Source organism: Magnolia sinica, chromosome 17 (assembly GCF_029962835.1).
Source record: "Magnolia sinica isolate HGM2019 chromosome 17, MsV1, whole genome shotgun sequence".
Lineage (NCBI taxonomy): Eukaryota > Viridiplantae > Streptophyta > Magnoliopsida > Magnoliales > Magnoliaceae > Magnolia > Magnolia sinica.
In genome coordinates, this window is record NC_080589.1 from 28,792,813 (window position 1) to 28,820,052 (window position 27,240).

A 27,240-nucleotide genomic window follows, 5' to 3' on the forward strand; every position below is an offset into this window, starting at 1 on the left:
TTAGGCCATACTACCTTCACCACATCCTTTTTCCTAGCCTCTAACTTGTACCAAACCATCTAATGTCTTCTTTCCATGCTGCGGAACATCATTGAGCTTTTAAAATGAATATGTTCACAATCCAATCCAATGGCCTCAATAACCAGACTATTTGGTTTTGAAATACATTGGGGCTCACTACTAGGTAGGATCTGCACATGACCTTCCATTGACTGTGTTTGGGGAACTGTAAATTGATATGGGTTGATGGTTGAATGAGTGGCGAAGCAGGAGTTGAGGTAGATTTACACTTTGATGATGCTTTAAATTCCATAGATGCAGGCTCATGGTCTGGCTATCTGTATCATTAGGAATCCCTCAAAAGTTTACTAGATCCTAAGATTCAAACTCCATTTCCTCCCTTGCTATTTAAATTTTCTTTGACTATTCTTATGCCACCAAACTCAAGTTTCTTTGTTTACCGCTCACAAATTGCCTGAAAAGTGTTCTTTTAACAGTCAATCTACTTTTTACATTGTCACTTTCCATTTCCTCCCTCTTTTACTTTTTCATTTTCCTGGCTATTTAAATTTTCTTCGACTATTCTTATGCCACCAAACTCTAGTTTCTTTGTTTACCGCTCGCAAATTACCTGAAAAGTGTTCTTTTAACAGTCAATCTACTTTGTACATTGTCACCCACCTGAGGGGTGGAACTGCATCCGTAGTGGTCAACTCAAGTGTGTGTGCCTCCGTATTATTAGTAAAATGTAAATAGGCAGTGGAATTGAACCTCTTTGCCACACCCTCATCAAAAGTCAGTCTTTGTCAAATATCTATTTTATAATTTTTGTTATAGTAATTTTAACCATTTTAAATGCTTATTGCTATTTCTCCTAGTTTTAGTTTGTCATTATTAAATATTGAGTCGAGTTTTTGAGTTTTTTCCACGTATGTTCGGTATTGGCACATGTCGAAGAGCAGAATCTCTCATACGCGTGTGAACATTTCACAACCAACCTGGGAATGGATATGAAGCTGTGGATAAAGGGTATCAGAAATGTTATTATTATTATTATAATGATTATTATTATTATTTTAAAAAATAACCCAAAAACATACTTTTACTTTCAATATCTATGAAATCCTTCTCTGGTTGTAAGGACAAGATTTGAAAAAGACTGATTTACCCTTACTTGAGATGGCCCGATAATAAAACCAGTCCATTCAGGCTCAAAAGCATACACCTAAAAGCATCTATAACACAGCCTTAAACATCCCAACTTTTTTGGCACCACCACAAATCCCCTTGGTCCATCATGTGAATCACACCTGATGAATGGGCTTGATGAAGGATATGTACCAGATCCTTGTGGATCTGGTTGATTTTTGGCACAGGGTTTAGAATCAAGCAACTTACCTAATCCACATAGTGGATTTCACATGTACAGCATGGACCCAAAGAGGTTAGGTGTTTTACATGCTGTGTAGTTCAAGTGTCTTCTATCAAAGACTCTGAGTCTCCCTTCCATGTATCGGACTTTGTCAACCACGTAAAGGTTAAACTCCATCATGGACATGACCTGATAAAAGAATCAGGCTCGTCACTGATTAGGTGGGTGGGCCTTAACACTAGAATCAACCGACAACCAAACAATCTGACTCAACATACCAGTAGCCTTTGTAATGAGTGGATCACTTGATCACTGAAATGAGCGATTCAAACAAGGGCTAGGATTTTCCAATATGGAAGAATCGGTGCACTTGTACCAACTCAAGCCATAAGATGCTCTACATGTTATGGGGGTGAAGGATCATACAAAGATGTTACATTGTAAGATCTGAGGTCATAAGTTGAAGGTTGGTTGGTTCAGAACTATGACCATATTGGAATATCTTGCCCACTGAAGATCCTACCCATCCACTATTTTCTATCAATGGACCAATTAGGGCTACAAGATCATGATTTTGATGTATGGTTTTCTCAAATCATCACAATTGGGAGCCGCCACTGGCTGGAATAAGAGGTTGAGTATAGATAGCTACAACTACATTAGAAAAAGAATGAAAGTAATTTCCATCTCAACTGATCAAACCCAAAGTCTAGGTAGGGGATGCAGTTACTGAAGGAGAAGGGATTAGTCAATCTCCTTGGGCCTGCTTATGTGGTCTTCACACCAATAAAAGAAGGAAGAAAAGAGAATGCAATGAATTTCAATGTATTCAACTGAAAAATGAGTACAAAATATTGGGGATGTTCTATTCTTGATCTCCTTACCCTTGATATTCTCTCACTGTTAGTAACTTGTCTTCAATCCATGTATTTGGCTCATCGAGACAAGGACTCAAGTTAGAATAATCCTTTTTAGTCTCCACTCCTTATATTCAAATCCCTTTTCCTCCATTGCTCCTCTTTCTTTAACTCTCTTTTCTCTCTATTTACTAGGATCTAACTGCTGAGGGTTTGAAAAATCAAAGGCAGTTTGCTAGAGAAAAGGCTCCTCTATTTCTAGCCCAGAGGAGTGTAAACTTGTAAGATGTACGAATGTTAGCGGCATTCAAAAGTGTACCCATATTTTTTCCACCACGGTGCACATATCATGTCATTGTTCATCGCTTTGCTTCTATTTGTCTAGTTGTGATCCAAGTTGCTTCGATTCTGCTTCACAAATATGATATATTTTTTTTTAGCATATCTAACATTATTGTGTTATTCTTTTTTTTTTTTTTGGCATTTCTAATTTTTGGAGTTTTAGGTTCAATAGAGAGATCAGAGAAGCTTTCTAGTTATGAGAATTGAGTATAGACCCCGTGAGGATGCTTGGTTATAATTTTGAATCCTATTATAAGTTTGCTAGAGTTTTTATTGTTTATTTTATCTTTTATTTTCTTACGTTGAAATGGTCCCTCATCCATATGGGCAATGATTTTCAATGTATTGGGTTTTTCTATATTTATAGAAGTTTTAACTTTAGTTCAATAGATCTTGTTAATTAGAATGACGCAAAACATAGTTTGATTTTAAAGGACATACCACTAGAACGTGCTTTGCCGCTTCGAACTGGAAGCTGTAATATGGTTTGTCTTTGTTTGGTTGCCATGCGTTAATAGCTAGGATGTTAGGCTCTCTTGGAAGATTTGTTTCAATAGAAAAAAGTGGTTTCAGATCTGCCACAATGCAGAACACTTTATTCTTAAGGATGTACTTAACCCTGTGGTGGAAGTTGATGGTATGGCCCCAACTTCATGAAGCCAAGGCTGACTGAGGAGAAGGTTAAATGATGAATGGATGTCCAAAACCTGAAAAGAGACGATGGATGTTTCTGGGCAAATTTGTAGTTCAAGATCAACCTCTCCTTGTGCTTGTTTTCAGGAATTATTGAATGCTCTCACATTCATATTGCTTTGCCTGAACGTAGATGGCTTCAGTCCCAAATGCAAAGCAGTTTGAAATGGGCAAACATTCAAACTTGAATCATTATTAATCAGTACTAGTGGGATGCTATTGTCCTTATGATAGACGGTTATATTTAATGACCTTGCATGGTTGCGGCCTTCTGGTGGTAACTCGTCATTTGAGAAAGTGATGGCATGTGTGCGACCATTTTAGGTGGAGCTTCCCGAAAGATATACGCATCGTTCAGAGTTTTGACAAAAATCTCCCGGTATGCTTGTGATGTACAGAAGAGTTCCTAAACAAATATTTGGGCCATGATGGTTTTAAGCTGGGTCATTACATCGTACGCGATGTCGGCCTTATGTGCCGCTCCAGCCAAAGGCCCCTTGGGATCTCCTTTGAGTCCTCCTTTTCAAAAGCAACTCCCATTAGGATGCTTGTTTCCCACCTTAGAGCATTCTGGGTAATGTCAGGGGATTGCCTTGTTATTTGAGACTGGTTACATCCTTCCTTGAAGAACCAGAGGAGGCAAAGATTCTAGAGGGGTTTGATTGGGGAGCTAGCGGTGCCCTTAAGAGTACTAGGAGTTGTGTAGGTGGGCCTTCCTGGATTGTCCGGCCAGACATGGCGAGTTCATGTGGCATGCAGAATGGGGGAGGGCATCTTTCCTGGGCAGCAATGGATAGATGGTATGAGACCTGACTGGATATGGGGAATGTAGTCTTCCCCATAAGAACCATTGGCTGGTAGGCTCCTGACTGGTTGTGGTTGTTGATTGGTGCTGACACAAGGGCTTTTCCTTATAAGACCAATGGTGGATGATCCCATGTCTGTTGCATGTGATGAGCAGGACCGGGATGCAGTTCAGGAGCCTTCCCTTGAATGATCAACAGAGGAGGGGGTAACTCCCCTTGCAGAATGAGTCGAGGAAACATCCTATCGTAGCTTTTGGCTGAGAATGCTTGGAAAACATGGAGGGAATAGTCTCCTTGGCTGATGTTAACGGTGGGGGTGTTGGAAGTGTTAGGGCATGCTTGGTGCTATGGCAGAGGATTTTGGAGCATGTTATTTCTGTTAGTAGCAACTGTTTCATGGGGCGTGACCATGATCTTGTTTTGATCGATCAAATTTTGGACTGTGTGTTTCAAGGAGAAACAACGTTCTGTGACATGACCCCGCCCCTGGTGGAATGCACAATACTCATTCTCCTTGTAATTCGAGGGCAACGGGTTTAACGATGGTCTAGGCAGGAGAGGTGTCAAGAGTTGCCTTTGGATGAGTGTGGCCAGAATGTCCGTGTATGAATAGGCAAAGGGTGTAAATTGCCCAGGAACCTGTGCCACACCTGTTTGCATATTCTGGTTTGTGTATCGTGGATTCTAACTAGGTTGATGTTGCTGAGGTTGGTGTTGTTGTTCTTATAAAGGAGCACTTGACACCCCTTGCGCAGAGGCAACAACATTGTTAGCTTTCGCTGGGCGAGGAGCGACCATTTATCTGTTTCTTACTCTATATTTGCCCATCTTTTATTCAAGTTTCATTTTTTGTATCGAGGTAGACTGGTGGGGCCAAGGTGCAATTGTGTCGGCTCTTATTCTGGCCTTCACCTGTTCCCCTGCATGGATTAACTGAGTAAAATTGACATGGGGGTATGAAATCATATATCTCGATATATTTGAATTGGCCAAATGGACAATCATAGATATCTGTTTTTCTTCGTCGATTAATGTTTTCATTCATGCGGCTATGGCTCTCCATCGCCCCACATATGTAGATAATGTTTCGTCGATCCTTTGCCTAAGGGTTTCCAAGTCTAACCTTCGGGGTGCTACATTTATATTGTACGCGAAACGATTTATAAATGCTTGGGACAATTGTTCCAAGGTTCTAATCTTATGATAGTCAAGAGACATGTACCAATCTAATGTATCACCCCTTAGGGATTTTTGGAACAAACGGATCAATGCCCCGTCATCTTCTACCATGGCATCAAGTTCACCATAGAAAGCCTTTAAATGTGTGGTTGGGCATCACATGCCATCGTATCATTGAAATTTGGGCACCTTGAAGTTTGCAGGTACCTTAGCATCAGGGAATTTTATGGACAAGAGTTCTACCCCATATTGTTTTTTAAGCTCATTTCGCATGGCCCTTAGCTGGTCCTCGAAGTTTTCCCGAAGTCGATTGAATTCATTTGGTTGGGCCAAAGGAGGTCATGCCCCTTCCAGCATTTGGTTAGCCTCTTCTTCATAATGGTCGACTTCTTCAATGTTCCTGTGTTCCTTGATCAGAGGGATTGAGTGCATGGCGGGGTGAGAGAATTGGAATGCGGTCCCGCCGAGAGGGCGATATTGGTTAGATGGATATCCATGAACATAATGTATTTGTTGTTGTTGACTGGTTGAAATTGAAATAAATTCCCATTAGGAGAAGGTTGTTGGAATTGACTGGACTTTGATTGACTAGAATGTGCTGGTTGAAGTGCTCGTTGACTCCCGTTAAGGGGAGGAATGTGGACAAGAAATTGGCCTTTTGCCAGCACCTATCGTTCTCCCATCAGGGGGAGGGTGTGTTGGAGTTCGAATAGTTGTGGCTGGTGGGTTTTAAAATTGAACTCGATTTGTGTTAAGGGGATGGGTTGAAATTGATTGACAGTTGGGTGTGATAGACCTACATGAATGCTCGGTGGTCACATGTTATGAATGAGTGGTGCAATTTCCATGTGAATGCAGTTCACAATGTCCTCTGACATGTTCAAGCCATGGGTGAGATCGGTCATTGAGGGAGTGCATGCAGCCGATTGAGAGGCTTACAGCCTTAGTGAATCTGGAGGAGTTAGAGGATTGTCACCTTGGGCTGCCATTACCTCTTGTGTTCGGGTTCAAATTATGCTTTGGTAGGTATATGATGATTGCGCGGGGCGGCGAACTCGTAACTGATTTTTGGGTGTAATGGTTGCAGAATGACCTACTATTTCCTCACAATGGGTTTACTTTGAAATCTCTTATACAATATATATATATATATATATGTATGTATGTATGTATGTATGTATATATATGTATGTATGTATGTATGTATGTATATATATATATATATGTATGTATGTATGTATGTATGTATATATATGTATGTATGTATGTATGTATGTATATATATTATATTTTGTTTTTCTTTTATTTTTTGTCTTTTTGTTTGTATGATTTTTTGTTAATTTTTTTTTATTTTTTTATTTTTGCATTTTTTTTTCTTTTTATAAAAGGAAAATGCGCAATATAATGTAAATGTTAGGAAAATACAAGACCAGTACACACTGGATTAACAGAAAGGTAAACAAACAAGTGTGAACTAGATTGTAGGAAAATAAATGGACCATTGACAACTGAAATGTTGGTTGCTTGCGAGAAAGTAAATGGTCCAGTTTGCACTAGAATGTAGGATGTAGACAGGGAAATAAAATGGACCAGTATATACTGGAATGTAGGATGCTTGCAAGAAAGTAAAGGACCAATTTGCACTGGAATGCCGGATGCAGGCAGGAAAGTAAAGCGGACCAGTATATACTGGAATATAGGATGTTTGTAAGAAAGTAAAAGGGACCAGTTTGCACTAGAATGCAAGATGTAGGTAGGAAAGTAAAATGGACCAGTGTAGACTGGAATGTAGGATGTAGGCAGGAAAGTAAATGGACCAGTATACATTGGACTATTAATGAGTTAGTATATTAGTGGGGGACCAGTATTTACTGGAATGTTAGAAAGCATGATACGAAAAGTAAATAAGACCAGCATTTATTGGATCACAGGAAAGTAAATGTGCCGAATTTATAGAATCCCCAAAAATTGAAAAATTGGAGTCGTCATTCTGTGTACGCCTCCCTCCCCACACCCCGCATGTGAACGCAGTGATGCCCTCACTTCTATCTATATTTTTTTTTCTCTTGCCCTCTATTTCTCTTTCATTTTCTCCCTCTTTGTATCACTTCCCTCGTTCCTCTCTGTGTATTTCTGTCTGTATCTATGTATTTTCGTTCGTTCCTCGGATATCTTATATAAGCGTTGGTAACTGATTTTTGTTGCCAACAACTGTAATTCCTTGGGTTACATTGTGGGAGCCCGTAGTTTAAAACGTAATATATAATATTATATATATATATATATATATATGTAATGATTAATTTTAATTTTTATTTTTTGTAAATTGTTTAAATGCTTGTGTAATGGAGAGCTTGTGATGTCCTAGAGGGGGGGTGAATAGGATAATGCCAAATAATCGAAACAAGTGCTGAATATGTAAATAATAAAAATATCTCAATTACTTGAGTATTGAAACCTTGATTCCAAATAATTCGTAAGATAACCTTTACCTGAAATTTTAGGCAGGAAAACCTTATTTTACGAATATCAAAACTTCAAACTAGCAAGAGTAAATTAAAGAATTACAACATTCACTACACAACTGAAATAATTAAATACATCCAATCCACCAAAAATAAAAATAAGGCATTCATCACATGGCACAAAGAATTACAGTGGTTCAGTGCTTTAAAAACAGCCACACCTACACTACTCCCAAAGTTACTTCCCTTGTAATTTTGGCTTTCATTATAAAAAAGTTGTCACAGGGTAACCTTAATAACCTGATACAGTTCCTTGTGATTTTCATAGGCTACCAATAAAATCCCAAAATGAGATTTTTACAGGCTATCTCAGACAAAACCTCAACAGAGATTTTCACAAGAGATCTCAGAAAAACCTAATAGAGTTTTAAAAGGTATACTTATCTTCAACTGTAGAAGACGTACCAAAAGCTTGTAGCAAAAGGACCTCTTTCTTGAATGTAGATGGTGTCGTGTTCAGTCAAATAGAAAGAGTCTAGGGTTCTATAGATTTTCATTTGGTTAAATCCAAAAGCTATTTAATTCAATTCTCTTAGATCTCAAAGAGGAGTATAATCTACTCTCTTAGATTAAACTTAAAAGATCTAAAACTAAAGGGAATTGAAAAATCTATTTAAATAAATTATAAATACTAATTAATAGTTTGCTAATAACTTGAGCTTCTTTCTCTCTTGAAGAAGAATTTTGATAATTAACTTGTGTAATTTAGAATGAGAGAAGAACTCAATTTATAGGTAAAGAAGTTAGAACTTCGGCTAGCCCAAGATAGGCTTCAATTAGCCTAAGTTTAGCGGATTCTGTTCAATGGATTTTGGATTGTGCGGGATAAGAACTATCCAAAATTCGGCTGGCCCGAGGTCAAGTTTGGCTGGCCAAATTCCTGCGAATTCTAAAAGTTGATGTTGCAGGAATTTGACTCGAACTTTCTCAGGTTGGCCGAATTTCAAGGTCGGGCTAGCCGAACCAAAACTCGGGCTAGCCGAATTTGCAATAAAAGTTGTTATTTACTTCAGGCTTGAAGTTGGGCTAGCCGAGGAAGCATAGGTTAGCCGAACTAGAATTTAGGCTGGTCGAATTCCAGGCAAAAAAAATATAAAAACCTATGATTAAACATTTTTCAAAGCACCTAGTCCTAAGGTCTTTATAGGATTTTATACTACCTAAGATATATCAAATATCTAATTTACTTTGGCTTGAACTTTGTTTCGAACTTCATCTTGAATTTGGGCTTGGCTTCATCTTGAATTTGAGCTTGATCTTTTCTTAAAGATAAGACGATCTTGAGCTTGATCTTTTCTTGAACATAAACTGATCTTGAGCTTGATCTTCTCTTAAACATAAATCGATCTTTGAATATCTACTTTGAAGTGGTTTTGTCTTATGAAATTTGACAACCTATTTGTGCTCAGCATCTTAGCACTTACAATCTCCCCTTTTGTCAATTTTGTGACAAAACACTTAGTATTACAAATATGTAATCATACACATCTTTAGATATTTGAGGTCTTTGTAGCTTGTAATCTTTAGCTCACTAACTGATGATGCTCAACTGGCACTCCCCCTGTGAAATACACATATAACATTCCATATATAGCATCCATGCATTCATTTCGTACATTCCATACACATAGCATCCATGCCATTCATTCTGTACATTTTCTCCCCCATACTATATAGCATTGCTTATTACTAGCCCATCAATCTCTTCCCTTCTTATCACAATTTGATAAAGGAAGAATAAAAGAAATAATATGAATAGAAGGAGCATGTAGTAAGAAAATAAGGGTAAGCATATAAAATCGTCAACCATATGAAATAAAAAGGCAAGTGTCAGCAACCACATCATCAAAGCATCCAAAGTATCATGACAAGCATAAAATAGGTTTTAAGTACACAACCAACATAAGTCTGAAAAAATAAAGAAATCTAGCTTAATCCGACCTAGAGGAAGGAGTAGGCATCGAGGGATCATTTAGCCACAAACTCCGGTTGATATGATGGAAGTACTTTTTCATGTACTTCATTGTAGACTTTTGGGTCTGGGCCAATGAAGCCTGCGATACATGTAAAAACTGCACTTTCTCCTCCAATGCAGATAGTCTCTCATCAACCTGAGAGGGATGATAGTTGGAATCAGCTGGATCATCTGAATCATCCAACTCATTAAAAATATCATCCATTGTTGTGTCTCCAGAAGGCTGCGCTTCCTCTTCTTCTTCATTTTGTCTAGGAAGAGGAGTGAGGTTCATCATATTCAGGTTAGAGTTGTTAAAGGGGAGTTCGGATTTCGGTCCTCATATGTTGGAATTTGAACGTTATAGTAAAGGGCAATGCAAGTCATAAGATGAGCAAAGGGAATCAAACTATACTTGGGATGCAAGAGAAACTGAATAATGACGTAACAAATTAAAGCAGACAAACACGAATACCTGATACAACAGAGTGAAATACTCTAAGCATGAAGGGAGTAAGATCAGTCTTATTCCCGGCTAGAGAATACACATTAGACGTGAAAATCCAATGTAAGGCGTGGTATTTTGGGAGCATTTGATTTGTGGGAAGGGCATTACCCGATCGCCATTAAGCATTGAAGTGACATAATTTACGAGTGATGATTTGTTTTTCAAAGTTCGACATCTTCTCTTATAATGTGGCGATTGGTATACCATCATCTGCAACAACTATATCCATTAACACAGATATAACGTGAGGCGTTATTGTGAATGTTTCTTCAACAAATTTAACTGAGAATGTCCAATTCTTAAGAGAAACATCACATATGGAGGCATACATGCCTTGCATTATGGACTGGTAAGTCGTTCCACCCCAACTCAAAATGCGTTCCCATCTAACCTCAGAAAGATAGGAACAAGACCAAACCTAGCAATGTGGTCTAAATTAACAGATTTTTCTATGATTATCTCCCTTATGCGAAAGTCCCGAACATATTTCGAATTATCCTTCGGTGACCGTAGGGTCCGTACACCAAGAGGAGTTGATCTAGAAGATGAACAGATGCGATTCTTTTGAGCCATTTTCTTGGTTCCATGCTCCATTTTTGAATGCGCAAGAAAAATATCAAAGAAAAAGTGAAGAAAAAGAGTAAATCAGATTTGAAGGAAAACCCACAAGAAAAAGGGTTTCAAATGAAGAAATTTAGCATGAGACCACTTAATACTTGAAGGAATTTGAAAATAAATCACCTACAAGTGAGTTTGGAAGATGGGTTGGTTGAATGGGGTACCAGCTAGCCGAGGAAGGAGATGTGGAATGAAATAGATTTGGAAAATTTTCCCTTTTTGAGTCCCACCCACGCGATTTTCGGCTAACCCGAGCCTGTGTTTGGTTGGTTGAAAAATCCAAAAATTTGATTTTTTTTTTTCAATTTTTATTAATATTTTATTTTTATTTCATGCATTTCATCATAAAAAATAACTAAACATAAATGCATAAAAAGAAATAAAATAATTATTTAACAATACATAATCCAATATCATACTTTAGATTTGAAATTTTAACTTTGTCAAGCAGCTTAGTTTGTATATCTGCAAGCTGCTTCTTAGTTTGAATATATTCTAATATGATGGATTTGTTCTCAATTAATTCTCGAATATAATGGTATCGTATGTCGATATGTTTTGTACGTGAATGTTGAATTGAATTTTTAGAGATATTTATTGCATTAGAATTATCGTAATATAATCTCATTGTATCTTGCTCAATTCCATAGTCAACTATCATTATTTTCATCCATATTATCTGAGTGTAAGCATTTCCTGCTCCAATATATTAAGTTTTAGCAGTAGAGAGATACAAAATTTTATTTCTTGATGAGCCAAGATACTAAACAGTTTCCAATATAGAAACATCCACTAGTGGTAGATTTTCTATCATCAATAGTTCCTGCCTAGTTTAATTTGTATAGCCTGTAATTTGTATAGACGTATCATGTGGATACCATAGGCCTAAGTTCACAGAACTTGCGACATATCTAATTATCCGTTTAATAGTAGTTAAGTGCGATTTTTTAAGATTAGATTGATATCTAGCACATATTCCAACACTACATGCAATATCAGGTCTACTAGTAGTTAAGTATAGAAGACTACCGATCATACTGCGATATAGTCGAACTCTACACTTTTACCTGATTCATCTTTTGATAGTTTAAGAGTCGCACTCATTGGAGTATCGAAATTCTTACCATTCTCAAAGCCAAACCTTTTTACAAGATTCAATGCATATTTGGTCTATGAGATGAACATACCATCTTCAAGTTTTTTGACTCGTAATCAAAGGAAATAGTTTAGTTCACTGACCATACTCATTTCAAACTTGGATTTTATTAGATCTGCAATCTCAGTGGATAGGTTAGCACATGTAGATCCATAAATAATATCGTCAACATAGATTTGAATTATCAAAATATGATCATTATATTTCTTGACGAATAGAGTTTTATCAACATTACCCATAACAAAATTATGACTAAGTAAGAATTTAAATAATTTCTCATACCATGCTCTGGGAGCTTGTTTCAATCCATAAAGAGCCTTTTTAAGTTGGTAAACATGATTTGAAAGTTTGAGATCTTCAAAACCCTTTGGTTGTTTAACATATACTTCCTCATTTAGATCACCATTTAAAAAAGCACTTTTTACATCCATTTGATAAGTTTTGAATTTTTTATGGCATGCAATGGAAATAAATAATCTAATCAAGTGCAAAAGTTTCATCGTAATCAATACATTTTATTTGAGTATAACCTTGTACAACCAGTCGTGCCTTAATTCTGATAATGTTTCCCATTTCATCAGTTTTATTTTTAAAAATCCACTTAGTTCCAATCACATGTTTATTAGTAGGTCTGGAAACCAAATATCATACATCATTTCTAATGAATTAATTTAATTATTCTTGCATGGCATTAATCCAAATTTCATCAGCGAGTGCTTCATTTACATTACTTGGTTCAATTTCGGAAGTAAAGCAGGCATGATTACATATATTTTCTAGTTGTCTTCTTGTCTGAACACCAGTGCGAGGGTTACTAAGTATTTGATTAGTCGAATGACCTTTAATTAACCTTTACTCAGTATTATCTGATTTAGATGAAGAGTCAGGTATATTAATTAAATTGACATCATCATCATCATATTGATTAGGACTGGGTGTTATCTGTTGATCATCTATCACAACATTCATAGATTCTTATATCACCTCAATTCTTTTGTTAAGAACACGATATGCCCGACCGTTTAGAGCATAACTTAGAAATATTTCTTCATTGCTCTTAGCTTCAAAATTTCCTAAGTTTTCTTGTTAACGTAAAATAAAGCATTTGCTTTCAAAAGTTTGAAATATTTAACTGTGTGCTTTTTACTAAACCATAAGTCATAAGCTATTTTGTTTTTAGCTTTTCTAATATAAACACGATTAATCACATAACATACAATATTGTTGAGTGTCAAATATTGTATATTTTCCCCTAATTATATCTTGGTTTTTTAATCATAATAAGTCTTAATGGTATATTTTATACATTTTTATATTGCAAGGTGAGTTTAAGAGCTTGGATTGAAAAGAGTGCTAAAAGCATGGATTTGATGCTCAAGAATCATCAAGGTAAATGATGAATCTTAGAAGACTAAGATTGAAGATTTTAAGACCCCAAGATTCAAGAAAACCAAGTGAAGATGGAAGGAAGTCGAAAGAATAAAGTACAGAAATTCACACTGATCTTGTCATCGACCACCGTTCGATGACATCGAAGCCAAAGTTCGATAACATCGAATTTTTACATGAAAATCAAGTTGGTTGCTGGATATATTGGATGCAATTCTCGAGTACTCGAAGCCTCTCTCGATGACATCGAAGAATTTCTCGATGACATCGAAGTCTGTTCGATAACATCGAATTTTATGAAGAATTCTGAAGCAACTCGCTGAACTGTTTTGGACACCTTTTTGATTACTCGAAAATCATTCGATGACATTGAAGGCATCTCGATGAATCGAAGGAAGGTTCGATGGCACAGAGACTTACGTAGTGTACAAGGAGTTACACAGTGTGTAAAGGCATGAATTTCGAAAATCAACTTACGTTCGATGACATCGAAGGCTGTTCGATGTCATTGAACGCGTTACGCAGACAATGTAAATTAAGTCAGTTTTGCGATCTTACATGAACAATGCTATAAATATGGGTTTTCTAGGCACTTTTTAGGATATCTAGGTGAAAAGATGAGCTATAGATGTCATAGAGGGGGGTGAATAGGACAATGCCAAATATTTCAATATAATGCGGAATAATAAATCAATGTAATACAATTTTGTAGAGTATTGAATTCTTGATATCAAATAGTTCGTAGGAAAACCTGACACCTAAATGATTTAAGTACAACATGACATCTTTGAAATCAAAATATCAAACTAATTGCAAAGAATAGGAAAAGCACAATAGCACAAATAATTAAATCTAATCACCATAATACACAAAAGACTTATAGTAGTTCAGTGCCTCAACGCAACCTACTCCACTCTCAAAATTACTACCCTCGCAAATTTGGCTTTCACTATTTCAAGATTTTTTAGGGTCACCTTAACAACTTTATACAGTTATTGCGATTTTCACGGGCTATCACAATCAAACCCACTTTATGATTTTACAGGATCACCACAAACAAACCCACTGAGATTTCCGGGCTATCTCAGGAAAACCTAAATTGAAATAATTTAAAAGACAGTACTTATCTTCGATTTGGCGAATCAAAGTCGTATCTGTAACTTGAATGCAGCGATCTTCTTCCTGGGATATTGATGAAGTCGATGTATGAGTTTAACCCAAAAAAGATATAAAGGGATCTAATAGATTTTTAATGAAATGAATGAAACCCCATTGCTATAGATTCGATTCTCCCTATTCTTAAAGTAGAGTATGGATTACTCAGTCAAAAACAGTTTAATTTAACTTTGAAAAGGAGAATAGAATAAGGTAATAATAAAATATGAATTACAATACAAATATCTTAAGGAGGCTTGAAGGATCTTTCTTTACAATACAATATAAGACTATGAATTTTCGTGGTTTAAAGAGTAAGTGAAAGCTTCTATTTAAAGCCAAGAATCTGTGTAGTTTGGCTGGCCCAAGATTCAGTTTGGCTAGCCGAACTTCAAAGATTACAATCAAAATTTGGAAATCATGGGATAAAATCTTTCAAAACTTCGGCTAGCATAAGCCCATGTTCGGATGGTCGAATAAGAGCTTCGGCTGACCTAATTGGTCCAAGATCTAATTTTGTTCCATTGCTGGAAACTTGATCGAAACCACCTTGGGTTGGCCAAAGATAAGTTAGGTTGGCCGAACCTATCGCAAAAAGATCTTTTCAGATTTGTCTTTTTGACCGAATGTTGTAGGGTTGGCCCAACAGGTTAGGCCGGCCGAACTAGACTTTGGGCTAGCCTAACTAAAGTGTATTTAACATAAAATATGATTCTAAATATGCATGAGTGAAATACACTTAACCTATAGTCAAAATAGGTTTATACCACCTGTAGGTTGACTCATATGAAGTGTTCTAAACCTCGAATCATGAAGGGTCTTGCTTTGAGATGTTGAGCCTTCTATCCAAATGCTAAATCGAGTTGATATCTTGTCTTCAGTCGAGCTTGCAATCGTAATCGAATTACGAAATTTGACAAACTAAAAATGTGCTTTAAGTATAAGCACTCACAATCTCCTCCTTTGCCAAATTCGTGACAAAACTCAAATATAACTCAACACAATGTATTACAACATTTCAAACAACACAAATCTTTTAAGTCGATACTTTTAATCTTGTTACTTCCCCTGAGATCATGCATCTGTATCACTCCCCTGAGCACTTAGTCATATCTGTAAAAATATAGTTCATAGAGTGCATACAAATGTGTGTGCTCATAAACATGAGAGAAATGATGATTGATCTCATATCATCCATATCCACATCCATAAACAAAAATATATATATTTCTCTCCCCTTTTGTCAGAAGTTGACAAAGGAAGAAACAATCAATGAAGCACAAAAGGATATAGTGAAAAAGGAGTAAATAACATAAGAATTATGAGCATAAGATAAGCATAGCATAGTTTTATATCCAGATGTATGTCAGCAAAAGTAAGAATATATCTCAGTTATTACAGACCAAGTGTATTTAAATAAAATCAGTCAGAACTAGAGAAGGATGGTGCGAGCATGTCAGGATCATTAATCCTTAAACTCCTGTTGTCACGCCCCAATCTCGAAAACCGGCCTCACAAAATTTTCAATCACCGAATTCGGTGCTGACAGCCTCCGTAGTACTCCATTCTTGGCTTCCAGTGCTCATATGCCAGATTCTAATCTTGGGATCCTACAAGGAGGATTTTCTAACGTACATTTATCTCGTAAGAAGTATAACCACAAGTTTACCGAAATCACAAAGGCAACATCATCATCACATATCCACTAATATAAACAGTTGAATACAGTGCTGAAAGGGAAATACATATATCAAAAAATCAAAGCTCCAGAAGACAACTGCATGCTCCAAGCTCAACACTGTTGCGACCTAACGCCACTTGCACGCATCTATCATGCATAAGCTTATAAAAAGCTTAGAGGGTGGTGTAAGTGTGTGTGCAAGGTAAGTGCTATATATGCAATATCAGAGCAATGAGGAAACATGCTGGTAAGTCCATAAATACCATCAGCCTTATTCATGCTATGTAATGCAAAAACATAATAAGCCAATGTCATATACTGAAGAAGCAATGTAGAATAACTTTGCAATGTGAAGACACAGTAACCCAAATATCATAAACTTAGGATGTAATGCAATATGCAAATCTTAACGAGTTCACGAATACCATCAACCTCATCTAGGCCATATAAATGTAGAAACATAGCAACCCAAAATACCATATGCCACGGATGTAATGCAATATACGATGCGAATGAAATGAGCAAGCTGGAGTGTGAAGTCGGGATGATAGTATATAGTATCACAGGCTATGGGGTCCATCATAAGGAACTTCTATCCAAACCAGTCCCATACCTAAATTTGGATAGTTAGACTCAATGTGGTAGACTCCTGATCTCAAGTTAGTCGAGCGCCCTAACCGAAATCCTGGCCATTGCGAAGGTACACAACAATTAGTTGTACACCACCAGCCCGAGTATATAGTGAATGAATGAATGAATGAGTAAAATGCTGAGTATGTAACTCCTAGTCAATAAGTCCACATATCAGTACCGTACATCTCTGAGATCATCACCGGGGTCTAGTACACTCGACGCCACCTGCCGCCCCATCAAGCGTACAATTAAGTGGAAGAGACCTCACTATCCGCCTGCTAGCAGTATACCAATGCCTACCCGACTCATTAATAACGAACCCATTTATGAGCTAGTTAGACTTAGCTTAGCTTTGCCTACTCCTTTGGGCAGGTAAGGCCACACACCCTCCTAACTGACCACAACATAGTGGGAGATGCGACTTACTGGTATTCCGCACTTGGGCACTCATGTATCCACTTGGTCTAGACATTAGGGGGTCCTCTGGCCTAGAGGGTTTAGGGACTTTCACCCAGGGATATCTATGGCACCCTATGTAGAAAAATATTTTTGGTGTCCCATTTGGCCATTCACGATATGCTTGTGGGGGCTACGGCCCTAGTATCACTAGGGTGTACGGTGGTTATATCACAAAATGCGAGATGCATGAGTCAAACAATTCAGTCATGCATCAACCCTGCGCGTATCACGCGCTTATGTGGGACAACTCCGCCTATCAGGGAGTCCCATAACAACCTACCCAATGACATATGCAATGGTTAACCACATCTCATATCAAACATGCAAATGATGCATATGGGCATGTGTCATGATGCTATACTATCACGTACTCACAATCGGTATCGATAATCGGCTTAACAAAGGGTCAAAGGGAAGGTCACAATGTGGGAATTTAACCATCATTGCCCATCAATGTGGACATTTAACCAACATTGCTCCCAAGGAGTGACCCACATAGAGCCAAATGTATAGTGGGCCCATGGCCTCACACAAGGGCATAATATTCATCACCATAGGCCTCTCTCAAGGCCTAATACACATCACGATGGGCCTCACTCATGGGCCACATATGCATCACATTGGGCCTCGCTCATGGGCCTTATATACATCACAATGGGCCGTAATACATGGGCCTCATATACATCAAATGGGCTGTAATATATAGGCTTAATATACATCACAGTGTGCCTTAAATACAGGCCGCAATACATAGGCCACGTATACATCACATCGGGCCTCATCATATAGACCGCTCATATGGGCTTGATACACATCAGATTGGCCTCCCATATGGGCCTTGTACACATCAAGTTGGGCCTCACATATTTTGGATCAAACATGAACATTACGGTTGGCCCCATAATAAACAGATGGACGGCGAGGTTGAAGCGCACACATCATACGGTGGGACCCATCGTCCCAATATTAGACAGTGTGGATAGAGGATTCATACATCAAGGCGGGCCGCATAAGTGGACAACATAGATGAAATACTTACAACATGGTGGGCCTTATGATTACACAGCAGGTGGGCCCTACGGGGTATGGTTTTCAACGGTGGGCGTTTAACCACCACTATTCCTATGGTGCGGTCCACTTGGGATTTGGATCTAACTCTTAATGGGGCCCACGGCCCTTACACTATTTAGAAAAAGGATGGGCAGCGCGTATAACATATACCTCATGGTGGGCCTGTATAAGGTAGCCCATGGTCCGTAAAATGGATTGGCAGTGTACATAAAACACATACATCAAAGTGGGCCTCATGGGGCAGCCATGGCCCAGAGAAATGATGGACAACCTTTATACAACTCATATATCATGGTGGGCTTACCTAAGGCAGCCCATGATTGGGGCACATACGCAGGGTGGGCCTCTCAAGACAATGGGGCCCACAGCCCTAAGAAAATGAATGAACAGTGTATGTATAATACACACATCATGGTGGGGCCTAGGACTCAAAATCAAGTCAATTGGTGGCTTGTGTGGGCCACGCCACACAAAAGTTGAGAGGGTTACCCTCCATTAAACATTCATAATCAATTGTTAGGCCCACCAAGATGTGGTTCATAAATCTAGCCCATCCATTTTGTGCGTCCCATTTGGTTAAGGGGCCAGACCAAGTTTCAGATGAATTCAAGTGTCAGGTGGACCCCAGCAAGTGCTCTTATGTCCTCGAGTTCCGAGTTGTATGAACGGTTCAAAGGAGATCAAAGTTACATGGGTCCCAAAGTGATGTAATTATTATATCTACACCGTTAATCTATTTATAGAGGTCATTTGATAGCATTATAAAAAAATGAATCATATCTAAAGATTATCTGGACCGCACCATAATTAGTAGTGGAGGCAATGATTTCACCACTTAAACAGTTCACACGGCCCACCATAACGTTTATTTTCCACCTCATCTGTTCATACGGTCACAAAGACCTGAATTAAGAGGAAAAATAAATATCACATTCATCTAGAACTTCTGTGGCCCAAAAAAAATGGTTTCAATGGTAGACATTTAATCCCCTACAGATTTTTTTTGTAGTGTGGACCACCCGAGTTCTGTGTACGGTTGATTTTTGGGGCACCCTATATATAAAGGGGACCCATCAAATGGATGGTGTTGATGTTCAACACGCATCTTGGTGGGGCCTGTGGTGGGGCCCACTGACCTTGCCTGTTCCAAGTAGTAGGACGCTGTCAGCAAGTGGCATCCAACGCTTATTTTTATTTTTATTTTATTTTTCTTAGGTTTTTCATGGTGGGGCCCACATCAGGATGATCCAGTCCTTCTGTTGTAATCTATGGCTCATAACAGACCTAATTAGCCCAATGTTCAGCATGTTTTGATGTGAAGAAACATTACAGTGGGCCCTAACAGATTTTAACCGTAGAAATTATTGTTTTCTATGATGTGGCTCGCTAGAGATTCAGATTGGCTTCATTTTTCGGCTCAATGGCTAAAATGAGCTGGGAAGTTAAATGGACGGTGTAGATAAAACACTTATACCATAGTGAGTCCCACCGTCCCAGTAGGACGGTCTGGACACCACACGTGCAGAGTCCCACCGTCCTAGGACAGTGTGAATATACAACATATATATCATGTGGCACCCACCATCCACGTATTGGACGATGTGTATCCACGCATACATCAAGGGGGGCACCGTCCATGCGATGGACAGACGGCCTGGATATCATGCATACGTTAGGTGGGTCCACGTGGTGGTCCACCAGCTGGAAGGATCCAGCTGATATTCCTGTTTTGCCTTCAACGACAGGGCTTGTTACTGTATAGCAGGCTGTCCAGCAGAAGGTGGCCCGCCTGCCCCAAAATGATCTAGAAAGATTGGATGGACAGTGTTGATACAATACATCATGGTGAGGTCCACACAGCTGGTTGATCAAGTCGATATTTGTGATTTCTTTTCAAATAGGGCTCTCCCAATCCGGCAGCAAGGTGGACGTTAAGGTGGCTGCCACTAATGGAGGTGCAGATCTACTCCATTTATCAAGGTGGGCCTCAATAGAAGGGGAGAGAGAGAGAGAGAGAGAGAGAGAGAGAGAGAGAGAGAGAGAGAGAGAGAGAGAGAGAATCGTGTGATGGAGGGCTCCGCCACTATGACCTCTCCTAGGATTACAATACATGCATCAAGATGAGTCCTAAATAGGATCCATACCATTAATCAATAGGCCCCACTTGGTCCATCACAAAAATTGAAATATAATCCCACAAAACACCCACCTATGGTCTTCTTCTTTAGCTCTTTGGACTCCTTAGTTCCTAAGCTAACTCTTTGATGGTGGGAGATGAGGATTGAAGGGTTGAATTAAGAGATATGGGGTAGGGAGTGGGCCACACACTTGGCTCTCTCATGGAAGAGCTTGGACAATCTCTTCTCTCTTGGATTGCTTGGGAGTGAAGAGATAAATGAGAGAGAGAGAGAAGTGACGGGATGAAAAGGGATGGAGTGATGGGTGATGGGTGTAAGGAAGGGATGGGTGGAGAGAGAGAGTTGCTTTGGATGAGAGAGGTATGGGTAGGGTATGGGTTATGATGGGTTATGTACTTGACTTCAGCTTGATGGATTAATGTGATGTTTGGTAGAGATTCTCCTGAGTTTTACAAATGTGGGGCATTTTTTTGAAATATGCACGGGCCCATAACTCCTGGCCTGGGTATCCCCTCAGTGTGCAAGATGGGTCGTTGGAACCGCGACGACGGCGCGGTTGCTAAGGTATAAGTCTCAGGTTAAGTTGACTCAGATCTACCGGATGCGACTTAGGGTCATGTGCAAATACCGATTATAGGTCGTGGTTTGTTGAAATTCGACAGGGAGGATTGCGGGAATCCATGGAGTGGTACGGACTAGGATACGGGTCTTACACTTGTTGAAACGATGGAAGTACTTTTCATGTACTTCATCTGTTGTTTCTGAGTCTGAAGTAATGTTTCCTGAGAAACATGTAGGTCACCCACCTTCTTCTCTAAATTATCTAACCTCTTTGAGAACCGAGAGGGCTAGAAGTCAGAGTCATTGGTATCATTAGATTCTTCCAAATCTGCAAAGATATCATCCATATTGACATCTTCTTTAGGAACAACTTCCTGATCTCCTCGCTGCTCAGGCCTTAGTTCAAGTTGCATCATGTTGATATTAGTATTACCAAATGGAAGCACAGACTCCGGTGCTTTAGTTGTAGGGATTTGAACATTATAATGCAATGCAATGCAAGTCATGAGATATGCAAGAGGAATAAAGCCATGGCCAAGATGAAGACGGTACTAGATGATCTGATAGGTGATCAAAGATGGAAGACAAATACAGATACCAGAAATGACTAAATGAAGAATACACATCATATAGGGAGTAAGGTCTGTCTTATTCCCACCATGAGGATAAACGTTTGAAGTGAAAATACAATGCAGGACACGGTATTTTGGAGGAAGATTGTAGGTGGGGAGTGAGTTATAGTTACGTCAGGTTGCATTAAAACCGCATAACTCCCTATTGAGAGACTCTATTTTTGTTTGGTACATATCTTCAAAGATTGGTGGAATAGAGATTCCCTCTTTCGCTATATCAATATCTAAGATAGATGATATGATGGAGGGGTTAATAGTAACTGTGTCTTCCACAAAATGAATGGAAAATGTTAATTGTTCTGAAGATACATTATTTATAGATGCATACAACCCTCTTGAGATAGACCGATAGGTCGCACCACCCCACACAAAAATCTTATCCCATCCTATCGCAGATAGAATTTTTACCAGACCAAATTGGGCAATATGATTTTTATTAACTGCGCGCTCAATGACAATATTACAGGTACGAAAATCCTGCACATTTTCTGGATCATTTTCGGGCAAACGGATAGAGCGCACAACCGATTAGTGGAGCGAGAGGAAGAACTGGTTTGAGGGCCTCGCACGGTACATTTAAAGTGAGATGCCATGATAGAAACAGATTAGATTTTGCAAAAGAAATACCAACAAATGGAGGAAAAAGATCTATATCAGATTTCTACCAAAAACCCAACAAAATAAGGTTCTAGATTCAAGAAAGATGTTAAAATCTACAATAATGCACAACTATGAACTTACATCTAGAAGGAAACTAAAAAATATTCACTTACAAGGACACTAGAGTGATGGGTTGGCCGAAGGAATCCATGAGCTGACCAAAAAAGATGAGAATGAAATGAGGGTTTTGAAAAAAAATGCATAATAAAACCCATTTGTGCACAATTCGGCTAGCCCGAGCACGTCCTCAGCTGGCCGAATCGAGTGGTCAACATAGGGTTGGCCGAACAAAAATAGAAAAATTTTATTTTAAAAAAAAGACATGAATAAATATTATTCTATTAAAGCAAAAATGTAAAACAACAAATTACAATATAGAATAATTAATTAAGAGATGTTACATAAACCTATATCATTTTTTAAATTAAAAAATATGACACTATCAAGAGGTTTTGTCAGAATGTCTACAAGTTGTTTTTCAGTATTAATATATTCAAGTATAACACACTTGCTTTCAACCAATTCTCTGAATAGTGATATCGAATATCAATGTGCTTAGTGCGAGAATGTTGAATAGGATTTTTCGATGTGTCTATTGCACTGGTATTATCAAAGTATAAGTGCATTGTTTCTTGATCAATACCATAGTCCGCTAACATCCTTTTCATCCACATTAATTGCGTGTATGCATTTCCTGCCGCAATATATTCAGCTTCAGCAGTGGATAAAGAAATTGAATTTTGCTTCTTGCTTATCCAAGAGATAAGAAAATTTCTGATGTAAAAGCATCCACCACTTGTGGATTTTCTATCATCCACATTACCTGCCCAGTCAACATCAGTATATCCAGCAAACTGTAAAGATGTATCATGAGGATACCATAAACCCAAATTAACTGTACTGGCAATATATCCCTTCAGTGTAGGTGTATGTGCCTGATATCATTAGGCCCGCTAGCTGTTAAATATAAGAGACTACCAATCATACTACGGTAGAGATGAAGATCAATGCTTTTACCTGTGTCATCTTTTGATAATTTGAGCATTATAGCCATGGGAGTAGCAAAGTTTTTGCCATTCCCAAACCCAAATTTCTTAACTAAGTTTATCGCATCCTTGGTTTGAGATATGAAAATTTCATCTTCAAGTTGTTTCACTTGAAGTCCAAGAAAATAGTTTAGTTCTCCCACCATGCTCATCTCAAATTTTGATTTCATAGACTCTGTAAACTTAGAGGAAAGGTTAACATTTGTTGATCCATAGATAATATCATCTACATATATTTGAACAATCAACAACTCTTTATTAATTCTTTTGATGAGTACAGTTTTATTAACACTACCTATTTTAAAATTTTGACTAAAAAATTTTTTGGTTAATTTTTCATACTAGGCTCTAGGAGCTTGTTTTAATCCATACAGGGCCTTTTAAAGACGGTATACATTGTTAGGAATTTTTAAGATCTTTGAAACCTTTAGGTTATTTATCATAAACTGCTTCATTTAAATCACCGTTTAAGAAAGCACTTTTAACATCTATTTGACAAATTTTAAAGTTTTTATGACATGCGATAGAGATAAATAGTCTGATGGATTCAAGACGAGCGACTGGAGTAAAAGTTTCATCATAGTCGACTCCTTTCATTTGGGTGTACCCTTGTACAACTAATCTTGCTTTGTTTCTTAAGATATTCCCAAATTCATTAGATTTATTTTTAAATATCTATTTAGTCAAATCACATGTTTGTCAGATGGTCTAGGCACTAAATACCAAACATCATTCTTGACAAATTGGTTTAGTTCATCTTGCATAGCTAAAATCCAATTTTCATCTACTAAGGCTTCACTTAACGGTTCTATCCGGGAAGTGAAGCATACATGATTACAAATGTTTTCAACTTGTCTTCTGGTTTGAACACCAATGTGAGGGTTACCAAGATTTTGATTAGTCGGATGGTCTTTGACTTGTCTATTCTCAGTTGTGTTGTATCTGATTTTGATGAAGGTGATTGAATATAATAACATCATCATTGTGTTTATTAGCTAGAGTGATAGTTTGATCATCAATTATGAAATTTATGGATTCTTGTATCACTCCGGTCCTTTTATTTAGGACACGGTATGCTCTACTGTTTAGAGCGTACCTTAAAAAAATACCTTTATCACTTTTTGCTTTAAATTTTCCCAGATATTTCCTATCTCGTAAAATGAAGAATTTGCTTTCAAAAGTACAAAAATATTTTACTGATGGTTTTTTGTTAGACCAGAGTTCATAAGCCGTTTTATTTAAACCTGCTCTTATATATACTCGATTAATAATATAACAAGCAGTGTTAACAGCTTCATCACATAAATTTTCTGTTAATTTTTTACTATTAAGCATAACAGTCCTCATTTCTTGTAGAACTCTATTTTTCCTTTCAGCTATACCATTTTGTTGAGGAGTTTTAGGAGCAGAGAATTCATATAATACTCCATGGTCATCACAAAATTCTCAAAACTTCTATTTTCAAATTTTGTTCCATGATCACTTCTTATCTTTTTCACAGGCAGTTCTTTTTTTGTCTGGATGCGTTTAAATAATTTTTTGACTTCGTCAAAAGAATCGACTTTTCTCTTAAGAAGGCTAAAAAAGGTGAGCTTAAAAGTCCTAGGGGGTGAATAGGAATTATAAATAGATCAGAATAAATCACAAATCTCAAGAGCACTAGTATTGAAAAATTGATTCAAACTTAGTTCGTATGACAACCTTTACCAAAAATAATGTTTTAGGTAGGACAACCTTATTTCACGAACGTTTGTAAGAATTAAGACTTCAAGCCAAGTAAGACATAATAAAGCTATCTATTACAAACACTCACCACTAGTGCAGAAGTAAAATTACAATCATTCACTACCAGTGCAGAAATAAAATTACAATGATTTACCACAACACTAGGAGTTATAGTGGTTCGGCATGTGCACTAACTATTCTCAAACAGCCACACCTACTCCACTCCCAATAATCACAACCCACGTGATATTGGCTTTCACTAAAACCAAGGTTTTCATAGGTTCACCTTAAAACCTTATACAGTTGTGATTTTAAAGGGCTTATCACAAACAAAAACTCCACACTGAGATTTTCTAGCTATCTCAATTAAAACAAACACTTGAGATTTTCTGGCTATCTCAAAGAAACTAAAATACAAAGAATAGAAATGTGCTTATCTTCTCATTGAAGACGTATCTCTTGATGTAGCCTGTGGAACCACTTCTCTTGAAGTAGAATGTTCAATATCCAGTCATATAAACAAGGGTTCTAGGTTCTAGATTGATTTTAAATTAATTCAAACAAAAGGTTACTGGTTTGAATTCCTCAAGATCGCAAAGAAGAGAAATTACTCTCTTTAAAGAATAAGATTAATGAAAAGAGATCTAGGAATTAAAACAAAAAACTATTTAAGCAAAATATTAAAATACCATGCAATAGCTTAAAGATAGTGGGGACTTCTCTCTCTCCTGGTGAAGGCTTTTACTAGCTTGGATGAGTAAGTTTGGAATGAGACAAGGCCTCCATTTATAGTTAGAAATGCTATTGCTTCGACTCTTCTAAGGTCTCCTTTGACTTGTCTAAGATCTAATAAAATTTTAAATTTTGGGTGCGATTAGATAAAATGGTTCTTCGACTGGTTGAAGGCCCTGCTCGACTGGTCGAGGGTCCTGCTCGACTGGTCGAGCATGGGCTTTAACTGGTTGAGGGTGCCAAAATGTAGTTGCTGGACTTTGAGTCGACCAACCCTCGATTGGTCAAAGGTCCTTCTTTGACTGGTCAAGTAGTCTACTCGACTGGTTGAGGAAGCAATGGAAAAATTCACTTTTCTGCATTTTAAACTTGACTAGTCGAAAATATCTTAGATTGGTCGACCCACAGCTTAGACTAGTCGAACCTAAGCCTAGAATAGTCGAAGATTAGTCTATATTAAGAATAAAAACCCATACATGATTTTGTTTTGAAAGGACCTAAGCCTAAGGTCTTTCTAGGGTCAATTATACCTGAAGTAGTTTGAACTTTTTGGAGCTTGATCTTCTTGTTGAATCTTCAATAAGACTCGAAGATGGAGCTTGATCTTTTACTTGAATTGAAGTAGAATTTAGCTTGAAGGTGAACTTTCCATGTTGATATACTTCTTGAATTGAACTTCAAGAAGGTTTTGATCTTTAGTAAAAAACATGTCTTGAAGTCATGTCATGATCTTTCCATCTTGATTCACATTGTGTGAACCACATCATAAGTTGTTTTATCTCATCGAAATTTGATAAACAAGAGTGCCCTTTATACATTGTAGTACTTACAATCTTCCCACTTTGTCAAATTCGTGACAAAACACTTAACATAACAACATATATACTGTTTGCTTGATTTCCATGTTTGTAGAAGATGCAGCTGTATTGAATTAGCAAAATTTACTCCCCCTCAGTGTAAGATTATCTTGTGTTATGACAAATAATACATTTCCAATACAAAACTCTCAAGAATCATCCAATATCAATATGTCAACATTCAATGTAATGCATAACTTCATTGAATCTACTTATCAAATTAGAAATCTCTCCCCCCTTTTGTCACAAAATGACAAAGGGAAGAATAATTATGTGATTAAAATCAATAAATCACAGCAGAAATAGTAGACCAATAAGAGGAAAATGCATAGAGAATGGTAATTAAGAGTTAACATAAAGTCATCAACAAGGATTTAAGATATGAGTTTGAGAGAGTTATCATCCAACACACATAGTATAAAGTTATACAACCCAAGCATAAAATAAACTAACATCAACCTAATTGGATCCAGAAGAAGAGGATGGAGGAG